The following is a 23,125-nucleotide window of genomic DNA, read 5'->3' on the forward strand; positions in this document are numbered from 1 at the left end:
TAATGATACTCTGTCCATATTTACTAAGTCCACCACCAGTATATCTCATATGATAAAGTAGTATTGAACTAATGCCTCTTGTAGGTATTTTTGCTGTTGTGGCATGATTTTTCAGAAAAAAATTGGGAGTTTTTGGATGAGCGCGCTATTTTTTAAAAGTTGAAAAAATCATGTTTTTTTGGGCCGATTTTTTGTCAGCCAGAAAATCTTATGATTTTTTGGGACATCAACAAAACATCGCCGATGTTATCAACTCTGATTAGGAGATGACAGGCCATTAGTATTTATCAGTGCATGAGAGGAAGTGGTATCGAAAAAGGTTTGAAAATTCTCTTATAAAATATCAAGATATTACTTCTCCCCTAATTCAAAATCACCATTACCAAGAGAAGAATGCTGATGACTAGCCACAAGTAGAAGAGGAGATGCATTGACATAAGTAGTTTTTGTGAGAAGCACTGAACATTCTTTTCCAAAGAGTCAAGTTTTTCTCCTCATTTAATTAATCCTATAGTTCTTGAAAGGCTTTGGTATTGGATTCTTGCATCCCATTTATATCAAATGTCCAACTCTCAACCGGTTGTCATATTATTTGCTTTTTTTCAAAGAAATGGGTATGAGAGTTTGATTAAAAAATAAAGTTGGGATCCAGCTCAAAACCATTACATTTCCTCAAAATTATTAATACTCCTTGTAGGGTTCAGATTGAGCACGGAGGCTCAATCCAATTTGTTAACTGATTACCCCATGATACAAAAATTATAGTCCTGTCCAAGCTAAATTTTCTCCAAAATACTTCTGACTCCTGAGATATACATTTACACTCCTTTTGTCACTTAAAATTATGTTTTTTTATAAAAAAAATAAATATTTAATGTATTTTTTTCAACGACCGAGTCATTGAAATCGACTAGGCCGAGTCATTACCGATTCGGAGAGGGAGTCGGAGTCGATCCTCGGCCTGGTCAGAGTCCTGGTCGGAGTCGTAAAACACTGATCCAGATAACTAATCAATCGGCCCAAAAGAATTGTTGCATGCAGAGAATTCGAGATACCCAGTTGAGATGGATATTCCAACGCAGTGTACTATCAGTTGTAGACTATTCCAATGTGTACAGGCGGTGCATGCAATCGGAGATCAATCCTTGGGAATTGTGCAGTCAATTGAGGGGGAATTTCTAAATAATAGGGGTCCAATTAGTCAGGATTTGCGCAAGGAAATAGGGGCTTGGAGGGCTTGAAATTTGGCTAAGTGTTGGCCAGAGTCAGTCAGCCAAGCATAGAGATAAGCTATTCACTTGCAGGTTGTGCTCAGGCTTGATCAAGCATATGTAATACCTCTATTCTCTAATTAATGCAATACAAATAGGAAGGGGTTTTGAGCAGTTGCTTTCCCCTAAATAAATCTTCGTGTATGTGTGGTGTTTCTTATTGCATGTTTATGATTTGTGTTCTAGATTGTGAATTGAATTCTGTAGAGCAATACAGCAGATTTGAGTCTTGTGATTTAGTAAATTTCATAAGCGGTTTCAGATCTACACATAATTTCTACAACATGTTAGCACTGGTCCCTGGCAGGGAGGAATGTGCTAGATTGTGTGGAGAAATAAGCAAATATTTCAATCAAACTAGAATGTTTGGTTCTTTGAATCCAATCAATGATAGAGATACATTGGATCTTGTTGTTTGGTGGAACATGTATGGCTTTGGGCGAGATTTTGCAAAATTGGCAGTTAAAGTAAATTCACAGGTGGTTAATAGTAAATACTTCTTTTGCGGAGAGGTGTTGCAGCACCTATAGCTTCATCCACAATGTCAAAAGAAATTCCCTCAATGAAAACCGGGTAGAAAGCTTGGTTTATGTACACTACAACTTGAAGTTGTTGACAAATTATTGTGAGCAGGATCGATTTGATAGAGCATTTATCACTTGGGACAACAACCCAGAAGAGGATAATTTGGAGGATGGAGCCTTACATTTAGAATAGTTGGAAGCAAAACTCTTGGATGATGAGGATGACGATCATCAAGCAGCAACAAAAGCATCAACAACAATTCCACCCCCATCAACTACCAGAGCTCAAGTTACACAGGCTTTGTTGCCACCTCCATCTACAGCATTGCGTGGAGGTCATGCGCCTTCTGGTTCTGGACGTGGCTCACAACCATTGCAAAGTCAGACTATGTGGGAGGAGACCCCCATTGTTCAAAGATCAGAAGAAAAGAAATTAGAAGTTTCTCGTAGCAAGAAGAAATTTTAGTAGATAGTAGAATTACTTGTCTTTTCCAGTTTCTACTTTCTAGTACTTCTTTTAACTATTGACTCTTTCATATTTATTACGGTATTTTTTGTAAACAATATATCACAATCTAAGTTTGAAGTTGGCAATTATGACTCATTGGCAATGAATTATGAATATGATGCTTCGTGAAATGTTTTATTTCATGTTAGATATTCTTTGTTATAGTTTGGTATGTTGGAATTTCTAAGTCTAACCTGTTAGAAATTCTTCCTGTACTATCTTGTTTATTTCACCTACTTGTTTAATTACTTAACAAGTTATTTACCATGTAAATACTGAAAATAAACACAAGTACAGTATCAACATCTACAGATCATCAACTGAAAGAAAACAAGTAGACAATTGACACCATTATTTTTGGACCAATGTCCTCAGAAAAACCTAATGCGGGAAAACCGGTGCATCTATTTAGAGGGTTATATTATTATGCAGTTTATCTGAGTACAACTGGGTGCCTAAACCGGCTCACCCGACAGAGAAAAATATATGGCAGCAATACCTCTATATCCGAAAACAGGTATTCAGAAAACTTGTCCCACGAAACCCTCTCCGGCACAACTGAAGCTCAGCGCTGGCCCTGTTGGCCTCTGCGTCAGCCCCAGAACTCTCTGTACCAGCCCTCTGAGGCACTGCGCAGCCTCTGGGAGCCTCTGCGACACTCCCTCTGCCCTCTACATGGATGATGCAGTCTCTCTGGGCTCTGTGCTGCCTATGTTGGGCTCTGCGTAGCCTAGACTGACTGTTGTTCTCCACTCTCCGCTTCTGTGTTGGTCTCCCAGTATTATCCCTACCTCTCTGTCTCGTACTTACTGCCCCTCGTTGTTGATCACTGATCCACTTTTTCTTAGCAACCCCACTCTAGCAAAATGAATGACTCATCACTCTGGTGTGTTCTCCAACTGACCCTCAAGCCTCCTCTTATACTTTTCTCGTTGGTCCATCAACGGCCGAGATTAAATCTCTAATCAATGGCTAAGATTAGATTTGGCTTGATCCATGACTTTTGGAACCTTCTAACCCAATTTTATATTAATACCCATTAATATTTTATTTTTCCTAAGTTTAGATTTAGGAACTCCATTAAAAATATTAATTATTTTAATATCTCCCAAAATAGTTAGAATATGCGCAAACCATTTCTGGGTCTTGGAGATCTCATGTGTTTTAGCCTCTCCACCAATTTTCATGGCTAGAGCACATCCAATGCTACCCCAAATCAACATGGTAATGGTTACAAACACAACTTTAATGATGACAAATGTTATTTATTGAATTTTGAAACTTTGGAACTTTAAGGTTTGTTACCACACAATCTAACAAGGCCCAAAAGAAGGGAAACCTAAAGGGGCAACTACTAGACTAAGTGACAACAATGAGACAACGACCCAATATAACCTCAGTCAAGGTCCCCTGCTCTTTACATGTTAATTTTAGGTATGTTCTATGCTAGAGCAATTTATTTCAATTTTCATAGTAAGTTCAATGTCTTTTCCAGATTAGCAATCACATCAACATTAAATTAAACTGCAGATAGAACATAGATATAAATCACAGAAGACAAGCCAAGATAAGAGGACACAAGATGTGGCGCTAGCCAAGGACAAACCCCACAATGTGGGGAAACCCTTGATCAATTCTTCTTTTATGTTCTTCAAAGTTTAGTAGAGAAAGTGAGAGAGATAGTACATTTACAATAAAAGTCAACACTTTGACTTTTGATATCTACAGAGATCAGTTGAAGACATATTGCTTCAACTGATTCTCTAAGGTGACTTCTTCACCTATCATAGTGTTGCATCTCGTCCATTTGCTGCACCTTACCGTGTAGCACCATCATGCTGCATCATGCATCATCATGCTGCTCATGATCACTATGTTGCCCATACATCATGTTGTCCATGATCTCATACATCATGCTGCCCATGCATCATGTTGCCCATGATCTCATCTATCATGCTGCCCATGATCTCATACATCTTGCTGCCCATGCATCATGCTGCCCAAGATCTCATACATCATGTTTCCCATGATCTCATGCATCATGTTGCCCATAATCTCATACATCATGCTGCCCATGATCTCATACATCATGTTGCCCATAATCTCATACATCATGCTTCCCTTGCTAATGTGCATCATTCTTCATCATGCTGCCCTTGCTATCCTTCTGTTGCTTCATTATTTAGTTCATATACATATCCGCCTTAGCTGCTTGTTATGGCTTGCAACCTACCAAAGCAGCTACGCTATAGTTCCAGAATCCTCTACACAAACATGATGTCATCAGCTTCCTTGCACACAGTCCTATCATGCCCAAACAATCCTTGAATAGGCTACGTTGTCACCTACAGCAATGTGATAACAGGTCTCTTAGGGCTGCGTATTAACAGTAGCTCTAATACCTTTTCATGACAGCGTTTGAAGCTTCTTCAAGCAGCATATAGGTCTGCGTATAAATCTTCTTTAGTGTGGCGGATTTGGGCTCCTCAACAGCAGATAGATGAGGTCTCTTGTGACTGTGCTTAGCCCTCCTCTGTACAACGTATTCAACTGCGAATGTAGGGTTGTATGAAGACCTTCTTTAGCTGCGTAGTAGAACCTGTGGTAGGACTCCTTCCAACTACAGCTATGCCTCTTTGTGACTGTAGAATAGACAGCGGGTTCAGGCCATTAATTAGTCTTTACCTTACAGCGTTTAGGGCTTCACGTGGTTGTAGTTTAGGGCTACGTATAAAGCCTTCATCACAGCGTTTAGGGTAGGTAAGATCTCCCTTAACTGCGGTTGGGATCCTCTCCCTTCATCTGCGTCTTAATGTCTCCCATGACTGTAATTTAGGGCTTCACTTGTAGGCCAGTGTATAACCCTTGGTGTCTCTCTCCTGCACCAAAAACCCAAGACGTGGAGAGGAGGAGATCACACCAAGAATGTGTTGTCCAAATGACTTCAAGTCCTTACCAATTTATACTAAAACATAGATGATGAATAGGCATGACTATTTGGCTTCTGAGCCTACTCAAGTTGCTGGTCGACTTGATAATAATTCCATAATCAAAATAAATTCATATCTCCATAAATACTTGTCGGAATCGGATGATTTTTAGATCAACCCTACACCTCTCGATGAGAGGGATCCAATAAAAATATCAGCTACCATAAATACGCTGACCCACATGGAGTTTGGCCCTAGTTGCCAATTTTAACACTCCCTCTCAACTTGGGAGAACTCCATCCGCTGATCCATATGTCTGACTGTACTGTCTCTGCCATCAGTGCCCTGCACTACTCTGCTCAGCTCTGTTGGCTCTGCTCAGCTCTGTTGGCTCTGCTCTGCTTTGCTTTGCTCTGCTCTACTTTTCTTGGCTCAGCTATGCTAGCTCTGCTCTGCTAAACCATGAAGAAGAAGAATTGATCGAGAATATCTCATACCATTCTCCACTGACCCGAAGTCAGTCTCAGAGTGCGTACCACTGGTCCCAGACCAGTCTCAACCGACCCAAAGTCAGCGTCATAGTGGGTACCACTCCTACCACTGGTCCCGACTAGTGTCATTAGTCTCAGAGTGTGTACCACTAGTCTCAGACCAATCTCAACCGACCCAAAGTCAGCGTCATAGTATGTACCACTCTCACTGGTCCCAGACCAGTCCTCCACTGACCCGAAGTCAGTCTCAAAGTATGTACCACTGGTCCCAAACCAGTGTCAACCAACCCAAAGTCAGAGTCATAGTGGGTACCACTCCTACCACTAGTCCCAGACCAGTATCATCAATCTCAGAGTGTGTACCACTAGTCCCAGACCAGTCTCAACCGACCCAAAGTCAGCGTCATAGTATGTACCACTCTCACTGGTCCCAGACCAGTCCTCCACTGACCCGAAGTCAGTCTCAGAGTATGTACCACTGGTCCCAAACCAATCTCAACCGACCCAAAGTCAGTGTCATAGTAGGTACAACTCCTACAACTGGTCCCAAATCAATGAAGGTCACCCTAGCATAGGGAGTACGATAGATACAACGATGCGTCCATCGGTACTACTATGGTCCCTATCCTCATTTCCTTGCTCATTGATCAGATGAGAGGTACTTCCCATGAGTCCCAAACTGCATGGGTAGGATGCCTCGACAAGAGAACTTAATCAATCATGTCCTCACAAGAGAACTAATCATCCTACTACACAATCGCCATGGAGAACACATCATCCAGGCCTCACAGGAGAGCTAATCATCCTGCTACATAATCGTCATGGAGAACACATCATCCAAACCTCACAAGAGAGCTAATCATCCTGCTACAGAATCATCATGGAGAACAAATCATCCACGCCTCACAGGAGAACTAATCATCCTACTACATAATCGTCATGGAGAACACATCATCCAGACCTCACAGGAGAACTAATCATCCTACTACATAGTCGTCACGGAGAACACATCATCCAGACCTCACAGGAGAACTAATCATCCTGCTACATAGTTGTCATGGAGAACACATCATCCAGACCTCACAGGAGAACTAATCATCCTGCTACATAGTGGTATCCAAACAGCGCACTGAAGAGCTTTCGTAACCAGACTACCTCTCAGGTAGCCATGCTAGCAACAATATACTCTGCCTCAGTGGTGCTCAAAGCCACCGACTTCTGCTTCCTGCTCATCCAGGATATCAAAGCAGATCCCAAGGAGAACCAGCACTGAGAATTGCTCTAATGATCCTCCACACTCCCTGCCCACTCAGCATTTGAAATATTTCAGGTAGTGTATCTCAATCCGTGAGAGATTGCGCCCTGAAGATATCTCAGAAGATTCTAGGCACCAATCTAGTGAAGCTCAACCAAATATGAGCTCACCATACTAATTGCAAAACATATGTCCGGACAGAGGTTCACCAAGAACATTTTATGAAACTCAGAGGCATTTCCCAAATCTGGTCCGACATCACTACCATATAACTTCTGAAAGTTAAGATCCTCGAGGTAGTCACAGGCTTGCAGTTTATCTTTCCACATTCGGAATCCAACTCCCTCTGTCTCCTACAAATGAGAGGGTCTGCACCTGTCAAACATAGGTGCCAATATGAGAGGTATATCATCCACAACCTTCGAGTAATGGTTTGGATCAGTTTCACTCCTAGTGAATCTCAGCTTTATCAGACAGTTATCAATCCTCTCATACTACGCCCGAGGTGTTTTGCTTCAAGCCATAGGGGGCTTTCTTCCACCTGTATACATGAGATTCCCGATCATGAATCTCAAACTCCTCGGGTTGTTCCAAACCTGTGGACCTGCTGCATGAGGGGAATGGTCCCCCTCATAAGATTTTCCTTCGGTACATTTCAGACATGTACCTTCATGCTCTTTTTGAATTCAAGCATCCCTTTCCATCGATGAGTGCCACCCTGTAACCTTTGACTTCCATTGCTAAAATGGACACCAGGTTCTTCTTGCGATCAGGTACATAAAAGAGATTTTGTAAATGAATTGAGTTACCCCCATTCAATTGAGGGATGACATTCCCAACATCCTTTCAGAGATAGGTGGCATCAGCGCCAAGTGTAATCCCAAAATTGTTTCCATCTCTACCAAATTAGAGAGTGTACCCATCTATCCGATGAAGTGCCTTGAAGCACTACAATCAATAAGCCAGATTCCCAAAGGATCTGAAGGAGAGGGCCAATATAAGATAACGCTTCTTTATCTTATCATAAACAACATTTGATTCTTCATACCTGGGGTTCCTTGCTTTTTTCTTGAAGAGTCGGTCGTGTCCTTGATGACCTGCATCTCTACCATTCGGACACTCCTTCGCATAATGGCCGAACTTATTGCAACCAAGGCATCTGCCTTTTCTTCCACCCTAAGATCCGAACTTCCCAATGAAGTGATCTTTAAGTAGGCCATCAGAAACTTCCACTGTGCTACCTTGATAATATTCTCTGCTTCGACTTCACCCTCAGTGAATTTGAAGAGGGATGATAATCCCATTGATCCTTTTGTCCTGTCCCAACTGTGTTTTGGTGATTGCTCTTTCACTCTTGCTTGGGCATTGTCTTCACCTCAACTTCGATACCATGTTAATTTTAGGTATGTTCTATGCTAGAGCAATTTATTTCAATTTTCATAGTTAGTTCAATGTCTTTTCCAGATTAGCAATCACATCAGCATTAAAGTAAACTGCAAATAGAACATAGATATAAATCGCAGAATACAAGCCAAGACAAGAGGACACAAGATGTGGCGCTAGCAGGGAAAAACCCCACAATGTGGGGAAACCCTTGATCAATTCTTCTTTATGTTCTTCAAAGTTCAGCAGAGAAAGTGAGAGAGATAGTACATTTACAATAGAAATCTACACTTTGACTTTTGATATCTACAGAGATCAGTTGAAGACATATTGCTTCAACTGATTCTCTAAGGTGACTTCTTCACCTATCATAGTGTTGCATCTCGTCCATTTGTTGCACCTTACCGTGTAGCACCATCATGCTGCATCACACATCATCATGTTGCTCATGATCACTAAGTTGCCCATACATCATGTTGTCCATGATCGCATACATCATGCTACCCATGCATCATGTTACCCGTGATCTCATCTATCATGCTGCCCATTCATCATTACAGACTTTCACTGATGGGAGGAGTCCCAATAGGAAAGAAATCACTTGAAATGGATATGTCAATAAATAGATATGAAGTGATTTCACAAATCCCATTCAAGGAGAGACACAATAAAAGTTCAATCTTTCAAAGAATCTAACACACTCTCCAAGAAAGACCTTGGGGTGAGAAGATCAAGACCTAGGGTTCGAGGTTTGCAAAGATGATAGGTATGCCTAAGGTCAAGTCTCTCAAATGAGGTAGGAACTCTTAAAGGAGAATTATGTGATGATATGACACTTCCCAGAGGCTCTTTGCTCTCTTTGAAAGACCTAGGAATGGCTTGCGCTAGACCTAGGGTTTTGTGAATAAGCGTGGGAAGAAATGCTTCCAAGGTATTCACTAGGTCAAGGCAAGGGAAAGGCTTATGATTTATTCCACCGAATACATAGCTCATACAACCCTCAAGAATGCCACCTATCCAAGGAAATACAAGCTATGTTTTCCTTCTAGGGGACACGTAGGGCACAAGGATTTAAGGACAAATCACCGTGAGAGATCAACCAACATTGGAGGTCCTCAAGACAAAACCTCAAAGAAGAATTTTGTCCAAATGTAATCCAAAAATTCCTCCTCTAGAGGATTTCGCTTGATGCCCTGACTAATCATTCTAGCCCTTAGGAAAGGGGTCGAAAATTAAAAAGAGAGAAAAGATGGAGAAAAAAAGAATTGATCACTAAACTTCTTGGACCAGTGCCTAGTCGCTTGGGTTATGGAGTCTAAGATTATTCAAAATTGGCCAAAGTCATCGTAAAGGAGGCTAAAGATTGACGCCCTAGAAACCAACCTTTAAGATTTATCCACCCAAGATTTATGGAGTTTCATGGAAGGAAAACGAAATCTCATCCACTAGGAACATTCATCAATTATCATGAAATGAGTAACATATGCAATTGCCAACCAAATAGCTTTCCAAATAATATTCAACAAATCAAGGCACAAAATCATTAACTAGTTGCAACAATTCTATACATTAGACATTATTCCAAGAAAAATATTCAACAAGAAGCACTTATAAAATGACAATACGATATATCCATCCACAAATCCTTAAGTAGCTCCAAAGAAGATCGAAATTTTAGCTCCAAATATCAAAATGCATCAAAGAGTCACCACTAGCGTCTAAGCCTCAAGAGGAAAATTGTGAAGTCTTTTATAAGAGAAGAATCCAAGTGATTATGATCAGTTCTCACAAATGAGACTCATTTCTATTATATGAGTCTCTCCTCGATCGATTTAGCCTAATTTGCCCCCAAAATTATAAAATAATGTGCTAAGAACAAGCCTTGGTCACAAGTCGACCAAGTAGCTATCACAAGTTATGAAAAGGCCATCCATAAGCAAGTTGAATTGATAATTTCATGATGAAGAAGGGCCGTTAGAGGGCCTCATTGAGTGCCATGATGAGAGAGAGGGCTCCAATAAAGATGAATTAGGGGATGGCCCCGAATTTTCCATGCAAGTCATCATGTGGTACCCCATAGTAGGTTTGGGGCACTAATGTTGGTCTCATGGGTCTCCTAATGAAAGAAAAGTTTGTAGACTACTCTAAATGAGGGCTCTGATGATGGTGCATGTTGACCACTGGAGTGGCACCTAATGATTATATGAAGACTCCATGCCCAAGGATAATTCAGAGGACACTTGTACCATCAGATATCATCAGTCAACAAAGTTTTTTAACTCTACTTCTATCTTCTCATCATCTTTCTTGTACCCACATTCCACACCCTGCGAGGAATTGTAATAATTGATACTAGTAATGATGAGTTTTTGAGTCTATAGCTGGCCTAAAATGTTGGGACTCGATCAGCAAACGAGTACACCTTGGAGTGTTTTTTTTATCCGGTTAATTATCCCTTCTTTTTCAAAAGCGGATAATTTTCTGGGTTTTTTCACTCACTTTTTTACCCCAAAGCCGAAATGACAGGTTGAACCCCTAACACATCTTAATGTCTAGAGTCGATGTATATTACCATACTAGATCACACAAAAAAATTTGTGGAATTTGGCTAGGTCTAAGTAAGATTTTTTAATAGTTAAAAAGCAAAACGGTATTTTTTAATTATTTTCTATGTAATGGTATAAATAAGTGGCCCTAGGAAATGTCTGGGGCGTGTGACTACTCGAAATTCATCCTCAGAGACCCAGCATTATACTAGGACCCATTTTGAAGGTCAAAAAATGACTTATAGTCCCTCAAAAGCCAATTTTCCTAATGACAGTGGCAAAAATGAGGAAAAAATTCAAAAAATTAAATAATTGGAAAAACTTAGAAATTTTTCCATAGTCAAAATAAATCAAATTTTGACATGGAAAGTTAAAGGAATATCAAAAGTGATGTAGCAGCAATGTGGGACCCACCGCATGGAGGAAAGTCAAAGTCAAAGTTCCAAGTCGCAAGTCAAATTGTCCAACGTTGAAATATTACATATGGCTAAATTTCAAATAATTTTATTTATTTCAATAGGTTCGTGCACATTAAAGTTTGTGGGGAAAAATAGTGACATGGCAGCCGCATTAGAAAGACAAAGTCAACCACGAGTCAAAAGAGTCTCGAATTATCCACTCAGGTGTAAAAATCATTTTAAGAGAATTCGTAAAGGTTGAGAAAGTTGAAGGGGGACAAAACTGCCACATAGGACAGACCTTGCCTCCCACTTATCCCCCACTAAAGCTCAAGGAGCAGTTAATTTCATACGCAGCCTAGTTTGGCATCTCCTTCAACACAGATTTTGCTAAGAATTGAGTGGAGGACAGACTGCTACATGCGTCAGATTTTGTCCCCCCACTAACTCATGTTTGTCTCCAAAAGAAAATCAGCGTAGACTTTGATGGAATGTTAAGAGAGGTTAACTCAAGTTTTTGTGATGACTATCTACGCCTTAAACTCCAAGCTGCCAGCGAAAAGGTACCTACAACAGTCAACGCAGGCCAGCAAGAGACACTACGCAACTGTCATTTAATGGAGGATTTATCACAGCAGTCAAGCAAATATTTTGAGGGAGTTTGTCTCCCATTTACTTCAGTTATATATGCACTTGGCAAGTAGCTCTCACACTAATCAACAGTTAGGAAATTTGGCACATAAGGAAAGGATATACGCTGCCCAGCTAAGGAGATATGCACAGCAGTCATATCAGCCACTTGTTTGATCATTGCTACACTTGTCATTGGAATTTTCTTTGGGATCATTTCCCATTTTCTTATTTATATGAGTCTTGAGCTCTCATTTTTTTAAGAGCTATTGGTGCTTACGGAGACTCTGCTGATTTTTGTATTTATTTTCATATAATAAAAGAGACTTTGGGGTACTATTGTGTTGTTCTCCTTCCATTTCTTGAGGTGATATTATTTCAATTGTTGTGATTTACCTTCATGATTCTACATGTATGTTGGATTATACTAGTTATCATTTTGCCACTTGTTTGTATTAATATATGCAATCTATCTTGTATGGGATTTGGATTAGAGAAATACTCTAGGAAGAGAAGCACTAGAAGATTTTTGGTGAAATCTCTAGCCTTCTCCTCCATTGTATAATCTAATCCCTTATGATTGCTGACATCTTTTTCCAAGTGTGTAGAGATCTTTAGATTTGATTGAAGGATTTACTTGGGCGTGGGATAGCTCTCCAATAGATGAACTAACCCCCAAGATCAAGAATCATAGGACCCAATCAGTTTGCCACCAGGATCTCATCAAACGATGTTGAAAGAGGGAGTTTCCTTTCCTCTAGCCTACTAAGATCAAATAAATTTAAATTAAATATTTTTCTTGATCAATATCTTGTGCTTTCAAGGATTTTATTTGCTACCTAGAGCATTGTTTTAACTAGACAACTATGGAGTTCTACTTGCCTGTCTTGATCTAGTTCTTGTACACTAGTTGTAGATTATCATTTTGATTCTTCATGTCATCTTTGTCTCCATTTCAGGATTGCTTTGCTTTCAATTTTTGAAGCATTCTACTTTTGTTTTAAGCAAAATACAATTTCATTTCTTTAAGGGCAAATACTTAGAAGGCACTGGTTGTTTATGTATTTCATGCTTATCTTATGATGGTTATTGCTCATATCAGTTTTTTCTTATAAATCTTAAAGAAATAATCTATTTAACTCTAACAATTCTCCTACAAACTCACATCTCTTTTAACTAAATTTTTCATTGGGGACCACCCCCCCTAGCTAACTTAGGAGATAGCTTAAACAGAGAGAGAAGAGATTTAGTGTGACAGCCCCTTCTCTGAGTTCCCTGCCACCAACCACACCTTGTGGGGTTGAAGGCTTTTCTCACTAACTTGTAGGTAAGTGTAGGCGGTAGAATCAACAGTGCCTACCCTCCCATGTCACAAGGGTGAGACAAACCTCCTTTGGGCCTTGGATCAATTGCCCTGATCATGCTAATCCAGTTGGGTTACGTTGGTCCAAGTGCATCATTTCACGAATATTGTGGGGCAATGAACAAACTGTTGAAGGTGTTGAGGGTGCCCACAGCATGAAATTATGCTCAAATACTTAATGGAGTCTCGTGGTTCTCAATGCATCCCCTATGAATGTCAATATGATCCTCTGGCGAGCTTGGGCCCCAGTTGAGTTGCACAACCCATGAAGAAACCACGTGTCAATTACATATAAGATCCAACGTGTTTCCTCACCATCAGGTACAATAATTCATTAGTGCATCTAAGTGAACCAAGCTTGCTAGTCAAGGGCACAAATGAAACTTCATAATGGGCTTCCCTTCCAAATTCGAGGCTTTCAGCATGTAATAGTGTTACCTCCTTAGGTAGGAGTGGCTAATAAACAACCCTATTAGGTGTTCCCAGGACCCAGACCCTAAGGGGAAAGACAGGTCCAAGGTACATCCTTCAAGTGACAAAGGTCGTGTGAATAATGAAGAGGTGGATAGGGACATAAGGGTCTCCAGGCCAAATGCCATGGGTTCAAGGATGGTAATTGTTAGCGCTTGAGATTTCACCCTAGGCTGAGGAAGGTAAACCTTCAAGGCAACATCAAACCATTACACCTCGTAGCTAGCCCTACGAGGAAGGAGAAGGCTCTCTCCGGTCAGACTCAAGGTTTTTTCTCAATGGGGTGAGCTGACCAATTAAGATCAAAGATATTAGGCTAGTAAACTGATCAGGAAGGTGGATTTAAAGTTTTTTGGGGTTTTTAATGACGGGGTTTTTCTGGGCTGCATGGGCAAAATCACAGCTTGAACAGAGAAATATAATGACTACACAGATTATCAACTAAGGCAAGGTAGGCAAGCAATTTAACACCAAACCTAGATTTTTAAATGGGATGGCAAGACTGGTGAGGAGCTAAGGAGGGCAAATAATACTTTGAATCCTCCTTAAACAGAAGAAAACATCGAACGTGAACAAACTTATAGGAGGAGCATATAATACTATGAATTCCTACCTAAACACTTCATTTGTTCAGCTAGAAATGGTCATGAAATGAAATGAAACATAACGGTTCACATATGTAACAAAGGAAAAACTAATGTTAAATTGCCATACCACATGAATCTCAGCAAACAGAGCTGTGAAATTCCATTAAATTCTCTGCCAAAAACTGTACAATGAAAGCTCTGTTCCAGCACTCAGAAAACTCTCCCCCTGACTCTCTCTCTCTCATTACAAATGAAAAGTTTTATAAACTATCCTAAAAACAACAGATCGACCCACAATCCAGGCGTTGTTTGAACAATTACAATAAATTAGAAAAGAGGACAGCTTTCTATCCTAAAATAAGACAATGTCCCTCTAAAAAAAATCCAAAGTATTGCTTCAATACCAATTACATGCTCAAGCTTCTAGGAACCGAAAACTAACCTCTAGGAATTAAAACTAATTAATATTCAAAAAAAAGACCAAATCGGGATCAGATTGCACAAGGTGTCGAGTTGCGAAGGTTGTTGGTCAAACTGTTTTGAAATAGGAATCTTCAAAGCTGCCATTTGTCATAGACTGACCCCTGCTTTCGGAATTCTCTCCTCTATGGACGCACTTGGTCGATGGATCAAAAGGGTATTTACAGATTTGTTACACGTCTGATGAACAACCATATCCAGAATTAGAAATCGACACCAAAGATGACCAAGCCAGAGTTATAATATGCCACCATCGAATTCCAACACACCCAATCACATGCAATATGGTGGCATCAACAAAAGCTCATAATCCGCCTTCTAAGAGCCACATCACCCACAAAATCTCCAAAGGATCAATCGCTGGCGGAAATCATGGAACAAAATCCTGTATGGGGTAATGAGGCCAGTCGCACGATTTCTGTGGAGCTGAGATGTCGCTGCAAATTGTTATCAAAAAATGAAGGCAAAACCCAATTAACGCCATGGCAAACCAAATACCATAATCATTACCATGTTTTTCTTTTTAATGATACTGCAGCTTTAATGAAACTGCAACAGTAGTGCAAAGAATACAGCGCATTCGTGGCCCATTGGAATCGATACTAGAGTCATCATCCGATTCATCTTGGAAGGAGTTTTGCTGTGTATCTCCAAAACCTCCAATGAATTTCGAACCACTCTTTTTGCTAGAGTCTTTTGTAACTGATGTAGTTGTGTCAGTAAAACATGTGATGTGATAAGTATGAGTGCAGAAAAAAGCAATAACTGAAACATGCTGAATTGAGAGAGGATCTAAGCATATGCAACGCCTTCCAGTAGCCCTCGGGTTTGAAGATTTTGTTGTATTCTTTTCAGTGCTCAACCTTCTATCATTTCTACGAATCACTACATATCACAACGACCTTGCACAAGAGCATGCGAAGAACCCTCCATAACACAAGCTTCAGTACCATTGTGAACCATCCTTGCCATCAGCTTTCTTTATCAGATAAGAAGTAGTGGTTTTGCCATTTGTGCCCGTTATTCCAATCACAGCTAATTTCTGCGACGGATTACCATAAAACGACGCTGCGAGTGCTGGGAGAATGGCATTTTCATCCTCCACCATTACCATGGCTTTCACAAGTAGCCTTTGCAACATCCTCCATCGATAAATATAACACTAGGGGCTATTTTATTAGTTAAAGTAAAGACCGCCTTGACATACTTCTCTGCTTCACCAAACCACTTTGATGCAACTGTCGACATTGAGATATTTATAAAATTTGCCCCTGCTTCTGTGGCAACAGCCTTCGCAAGCATTGTTTTTCCAGTTCCAGGAGGACCAAACAGAAGAAGACCTCTGCACGGCTTCTGTAATTGTCCCTTTGCAAAGAGTTCTGGTCGCTGCAATGGCAACATAACTAGCTCCCTAAGTGCTTCTTTAACGTTGTCAAGGGCTCCAATACAATCAAAAGTGACTCCTAGTTCATCCGGTGGAATAACTTCAGATATTAGTATCTTCTCAAACCCATTGTCACATGTAACATCCTTCAAAGATTTTTTAAGTGGCGAAGCTCGTTGCACAGATAGAAGCTCTGTAAGGGTATTCTGCATGCTTTCAGCAGTTATAACCAGCTTTCCATTAAATAAAACTGGTTCCGCATCTTTCTGCAACTGGTGGCTTACAGCCCATCCTACCACCTTCTCTGCCATATCATAAGTTAGAATGTGGTTCTTAATCTCAAGTTCCGTCAAATCTTTACATGTGATGCCTGAAGATCCCATGACCATGCGAAGTTGTTGCCTATTGGCTTCTGCCTTTAGTCTTTCAATATCTTGTTCCAATTGTTGGTTCCAATCCATGGCCATGCTTTCATTTTGTGGCTGCTGTAAATAGATTCTAGTAGGAAAAAGTTTGAAGAGAGATCTCGAAAACTTTGATCCTTCCCCCTTCATATCATCCAACCGGGACATAAAATTATCCAAGAATGACAAGTCTAGAAGAGGAGCAAGACTATTGCCAGATTTTGACGTAGAATAAGTGCCCACATTCCCCTTATCCTTCTGAAAATCCATTGTATGAGATCCAATAATGACCACCCTACACTCTGCTTTGAGCAGTTGTTCCAATTTCTTGTAGTGTTCCAGGTTGCCTATTATTGATCTTTCAACATCCTTTATGAAAAGGACCAAAGGCTCCTTTGATGCTTCACTACTCAAAACATCAATAAGGGCATCAAGCATTGTCTTATTCTCACCCTCACCAACAGAATGCTCCAAACGAAGCTCCAACACTGCATGAGAGATTTGTTGGCAGCATTGCAAAAATACCCATAGCCATCTTCACAAAGATCCACCATGTTGTTTCCACCATAAACTGGTTTATCAAACCGGACTCCAACTTTATTGGGATTCTCATTCAGCAAAAGTATCACTCACCTTTCGCACCAATTGATGGCCCTTTGCTTCCAGAGGAACCACGGTGAGAAGAAACAGGAAAACTGGTTGTTGATGAACCATTACTTGCTCCAACATACCTTACTCTATCACCCTTTCTGAATAGCCGCCTAGGTGCATCTATTGTTGTCCCACTTATGGTTGACTGGGCAGGGATTGTCATCAGCGCAGGTTTGTCTTCGGGATCAGTATTTGGTTGCTTCTCCATTGACCACTGGGAGATAGATCTAAGTCCCATGTCTGGATTCTTGTTTCGATGCTTATTTCTTGACGATGGAACAACATTCTTAGATTTATTTTCTCTATTTGCACTGCTTTGTGATACTGGTACATTTGTATAATGATCCACTTTCTGTAGATTACTGGGCTGTAACTCCCTTGCCTCCAGTAGAATGTCTGTACAATCAAGCACCAGTATATTAACCTGCAAATAATGAGCCAAACCCTTCACCAGAATCTCCTGGTGGTCCAGTCAAAAGAATTCGAGAACAAACAGTGACCAAATTTGACACATATTTGATATAATCTGGCTTCTTGAGAAACACATACATGGCATCCAATAGTGCAGTCTTTGTATTATCCGAAAGAAAATAGGGAAAACTGTCAAGTGAAACATCAATATCCTTCCATTTTGTCAGTGCCCGCTGAAGTATCTCTCTATAGATCTGACATTCTTTTGGCTTGTGTAGGGACAGGAGCTTGAAGTCGCTGCTGCCTTTTGAAGAGCTGGAGCATAAATTACATAAATTTAAACCACACATTAATGATTTCTTCTTCAAAACAGGGTTTTGAAGAAGAATCAATCTCTGACATGAGAGATGTCCACATATTTAGGTGTATAGATGTGGGGGGAGCAATCGTGGATACATAAGTTTAGGTTAATGAATTGATTATCGAAATTAATTCCTATCTCATTGGAATATAATAAATATATCAAGTGGGGACTTGATATCTATACCAATCTTATATATATCTATATCATTTAAATTAAATATATCTATATAAAGATATATGATAAAGATAATGAAAAATATATGAAATTTTATTTAATTTATATTTAATTAAAATAAATAAAATCATTTATTTAAATATTAAAATCAATCTTTGTTAAAATATAAATGAATCAATTTAATTAATTTAATAAAATCTAAATCTAAACTAAATAAATACACCACCGCCTCTATCCAAAAGGAAGAGAAGGGTCGAGAAAATTGGAAGGAAGCTGACAGCGAGAAGAAAAGGGAAATGGTGGAGGAAGGAAGCCGACAGCGAGGTAGAGAGGCGGTAGAGTTGAGGATATAAAGGAAGGGAGAAGACCATAACAAGGATTCACATTTTTTGTTAGTTAGAGAGAATTCTGTGAAACCAGAGGAGATTTTGGGGAAGAGACAGGAATTTCTAATAGAATTACAGAGATTGAGCTTGATTGTTCTTGGAATTTTGGGCACGAGGGCCAGAAGATTTGTCTTCTGGATCTAGTGACCGTACAGGTAGACCAAGATAGGATGGGAGGAAAAAGGGTAGTTTGGTGACTGCAACAGCGGGAACAACCACAGTCTAAAACACCTGCAATTGATTCCAGGTATTCTTTTGCAATGTAAATTTTAAATATTGATTCATGTTTGGTTAAAATCTGCATAGTTTGAGTCTTACATTGTAGCTTGCGGACCTTTGGTTGATGAAGATCATAACTACTAGATGATTGATGTTATATGGTTTAATCCATGTTTTTATGCTTTTTATAGCTAATTCATCATTCTACATGCTTTTTTTGACATATATGCATCAAAGTATATATATATATATATATATTATAAAAAGCACTCCCATAAATGCTCTAGATCTAGAAGTTTCTGAAAATTGTCGCTCCCGCTCCCACTCCCACTCCCACTTCCAAGCAACCTTGAGTATGACAATACATAAATATGTCCATGCTTAGGCTAAAAAGGAAGTGTGCTCTTTAGGTAACCTTTACAATAGGGGCAGAACTTTTACATAATAGTAAACTGAAAAATCCTAGGGTTTCCCAAAGTCATGTGCCATAATATATCCACTCCAAAACCTCACACACTTGCCTAGGCCATAAATGACCTTTAAGATATGAATAGTAGGAGCCATAAGGGCAAGGACTATCTTGAAATGAGGACTAAGAGGATGCACCCAAAGCTATCAGAGTAGAACCGTTGAGCAAACTAGTGGACCCCTAAAACTAGGAACTAGTTAGAACTAGACCAAAACCAGTGAAAAAACTACTCTACCAAAAAATACATAAAATATTCAAACTTTAATGAAAAACATATATATTCATGCGCATCCATATAAATCCAAACCATTTATATGCGAATATGCAAAAGTTCTCATTTATATACAATGTAACAGTGCAAATAACAAAAATAGCATCGAGTACAATCCATATTTGAACCAAAAATACATCAACAAAAATGCTCTAGATGGCCTCTAGCATCCAAAAACATGCTACGACAAATACCTACATATCATCAAAATCATTGCCTATATTGGGATCTTTGTCATCTATATCACCCTCTAAGCATTAAAATAAGATAGAAAAAGCTTAACATGTCAGATCAAGATTTCATTTGAGTGATGGGTACATTTTTACTAGGGTCGTGACAGAGGAGTTCAACAATCAATGCCACCAACATCAAGGTACATGGAGGGTTTGAGTGCTCTTGATTAACTGCTAGTTCCATACCCTCATACATTACAAAATCCAATGGAAACATTGCAATTCCCCAATCCTCAAATCCTAAAAACTAATAAATATGCTCGATTTAAGTGGGATCTAAAATTCTACCTTCTCCATATGAAACCCAATGAGGTCAGAAACACTCTCAAACATCTTGAGTCAATTAATGGTAATGCTAAAAATTTAAGTAAGAGAATGAAATATGTCCTTTTATTTTAAGAATATAACATTACTATTAATTGCATAGCAATAATAGGGCCCTAGGCTTGAATACGCTATTTTTTTCCTTTTTTTAATTTCGAAATTGTGTTTGGAACGTCCTTGGGTGCCTTGTACAGATTAACAGTTAGGTGAGAAAAGGTCAGTTAGGTATCGAATCGGCCTTTCCAGGTTCTAGACCTCAAATAGGACTAGTTTGGGGGTCAAAATAGTCAAACCAACCGGTTCCACCAAATTCGATCAAGTTCCGATAACACTAGATGGACCATGATAAACTGTAAGAGTCTTAAAAAACTACCTAAATGGAAAAAACACTTTACATATATCACTAAGCATACTATAGTACAGTACATAAGATACATGATCACAACTTTTGGTTCATCATGGGACATAAAACAATCCTCACAATGACATAACTAGATGCTAGGAAGAATCTAATGAAAAAAAATGTGGTACTCATGGTGTGAAACTGAGGGGTAGCAAGGACCATTTCTACTAAGTATGTTTCCCGATATTTGTGCTCAATATTTAGATCTTAGCATAGAGCAATACTCTACTTTATGCATCGTGCTTTATTTAGGAGTCATTTTTGCACTTCTTGCCTCGACACTATCATACAAGTGTTGAGAAATCAGTAGGTGGGTAAAGTAGATGATTTCTCTTACTTGATAATTACTTGTGAATTTATTGTTGGCTTATTGTTATTACATTTGTATTCTTTCATTCATCAAGCAATTACCAAAGTGCAAAAATAGAGAACAAGAGACACAGGATATAGGCTCCAAGCCAGGGCTAAAACCCCACAAGGGGAAAAACCTAGAAAGCCTTCTCTTCTTATAGAATCAAATCAAAGTAAGATATCCTTGACTCAAGACCACCACAAGAACCAAGTCAGCCCTCCTTCCAAGATTTATCTTCCAACTTCTCATAAGCTTAGATTCAGATTCTTCTTTCAACATAATTATATCACAGTACCTTCAGTAAGGGTATTCTTTCAACAGGACTCGGGTATCAACCTTCTCTTAGAACAAAAGTCGGTGCCTTTCTTAGAATAGAACTACGATGCCTTCTTTATAATAGAACTTGGGTGCCTTCTTTGAATAGAACTTTGATGCCTTCTTTAGACAAAAATCGGGTATCCTCCTCTTAGAACTCAGATATCCTTCTCACCTTTTTCATCTGAAGAAACTCGCACATATAACCTCAAAGGAACTGGCAAAACTTGCTACAGAAGGCGAATTACTTACTAACTTTTTGGTGGATCATAAATGCCAATTTATAGTTGTTTGTCCATGCAAAGGGTCACGTCCCTTGAGCAGGCCGACTCGTCAATCTCAGAGGACCGACTGTCTTGTATTTGACTTTTTGACAAAAATACAAAATATTTTTCTTTCTTTTACAAAAATCCCAAATGGGGATGACTTAACTACATGACTTTGACTCACAAAAAAACCTTTGTTACCGGATCCGTTGGGCCTAATGGCTGGATCCGCGGATCCCCGGATTGGAGACGAAATCAAATCCGGATCCACAAAGATCCGTCCAGCTTCTCTCGAGTAAAAAACCGTCAACATCAACGCACAAATCTGCAGCAAATGTCAGCATAAATTCCAAAACAGAAAATTTAACTGTCCAGTCGCAAGTCGCAAGTCAATTAAGGAATGATAAGAAATGGATAAATGAATCGGCGTCCGCGAAAATAAACTAGGGAGGCGGCCAAGGACAATTTATTATTTTTATGTTAGTTGACCATATTATAAGGTTTAATACAAGACATTATAAACTTTAAACTTTAATGCAGGTGAAGTGAAGTTTATAATCCACCCATATTTATTTAGATATTTTAAAGTTTAAAAAGTAAATTTTTATTTAGATATTTTGAAGTTTAAAAAGTAAGTTTTTATTTAGGTATTTTAAAGTTTAAAAAGTAAGTTTTTATTTTAATCAATTTTAAAGTTTCTTTTCAAGTTTAAAAAGTAAGTTTTCTAAAATAAGTTTAATAATTTGCTTAATATAAATATTATAACTAATAATTAATGTTTAAATATTTATAAATGATGTCTTAATTCTATTATGATTAAATTTATAGTTATTTTTAAAGTATTATATTGAAGTTATATATTTAAAAATTCACATATTTAATTAATATTTATAAATGACACATTAAGTTCGGAATTATTTATATAATAATTATTTATTGTATTTAAAAATTAGAATATGTTTTTATTTTTATATTTATATAAATTTTAATTTTAAAAATTATAAAATATTTTTATATTTGCTTGTACTTGCCGTTTCCGGATCGTGGTTTTTCAAAAAACTGGCAGATCCGTATCCATATCCAGATCCAAATCCTGGTAACTTAGCAAAACACATTATTTTTGCTTTTACATAAAGTGCATATTGACACAAATACAATTATGAAGATCAAAACTAGTTACATCCTTCAACAACAAGGACATATCATTCACCAAGAAAAGTCAACAATGGGAGGAAGACTAAGAGACTAGGCCATGACAAACCATAAGGGCATATAGAAACCACCTAGATGGAGAACACACTTTACATAAATCAATAAACATAGTCTAGTAAAAATACATGGTCACAACTTTTGGCTCATCATGATATATAATACAATCCTCGTGATGGCATAGCTAATCATGAAACCATGGGCTCAAACATCATCTCAAATCCTGCAGGAGATCAGCTCATATGCTAGGACAAATATAATGAAAAAATGTGATACTCCCGACGTGAACCGAGGGGTAACAGGGATCATTTCTACTAAATATGTTTTCTACTGTGTTCAACCACTAGATGTCAGCATAGAACAGTGCTCTACTATACTTTACGCATCTTCCTTTATTTAGGAGTCATTTTTGAGCTCCTTGCATCGACACTATTGTACAAGGATATGTTGTTT

The 23,125-nt window shown here is 38.8% G+C and overlaps 1 protein-coding gene across 4 annotated transcripts in view; it reads right to left on the reverse strand.

The window, feature by feature from the left end:
- LOC149184051 (histone-lysine N-methyltransferase ATX5-like) overlaps nucleotides 1-23,125 on the reverse strand; it is a 274,187-nt gene that overhangs the window by 140,533 nt on the left and 110,529 nt on the right. The gene's annotated exons all lie outside the window — the stretch shown is intronic.

The sequence above is a fragment of the Pinus tabuliformis genome, chromosome 3_2 (assembly GCF_031772625.1).
Source record: "Pinus tabuliformis cultivar Carrire ecotype Pingquan chromosome 3_2, CPIR1, whole genome shotgun sequence".
NCBI lineage: Eukaryota > Viridiplantae > Streptophyta > Pinopsida > Pinales > Pinaceae > Pinus > Pinus tabuliformis.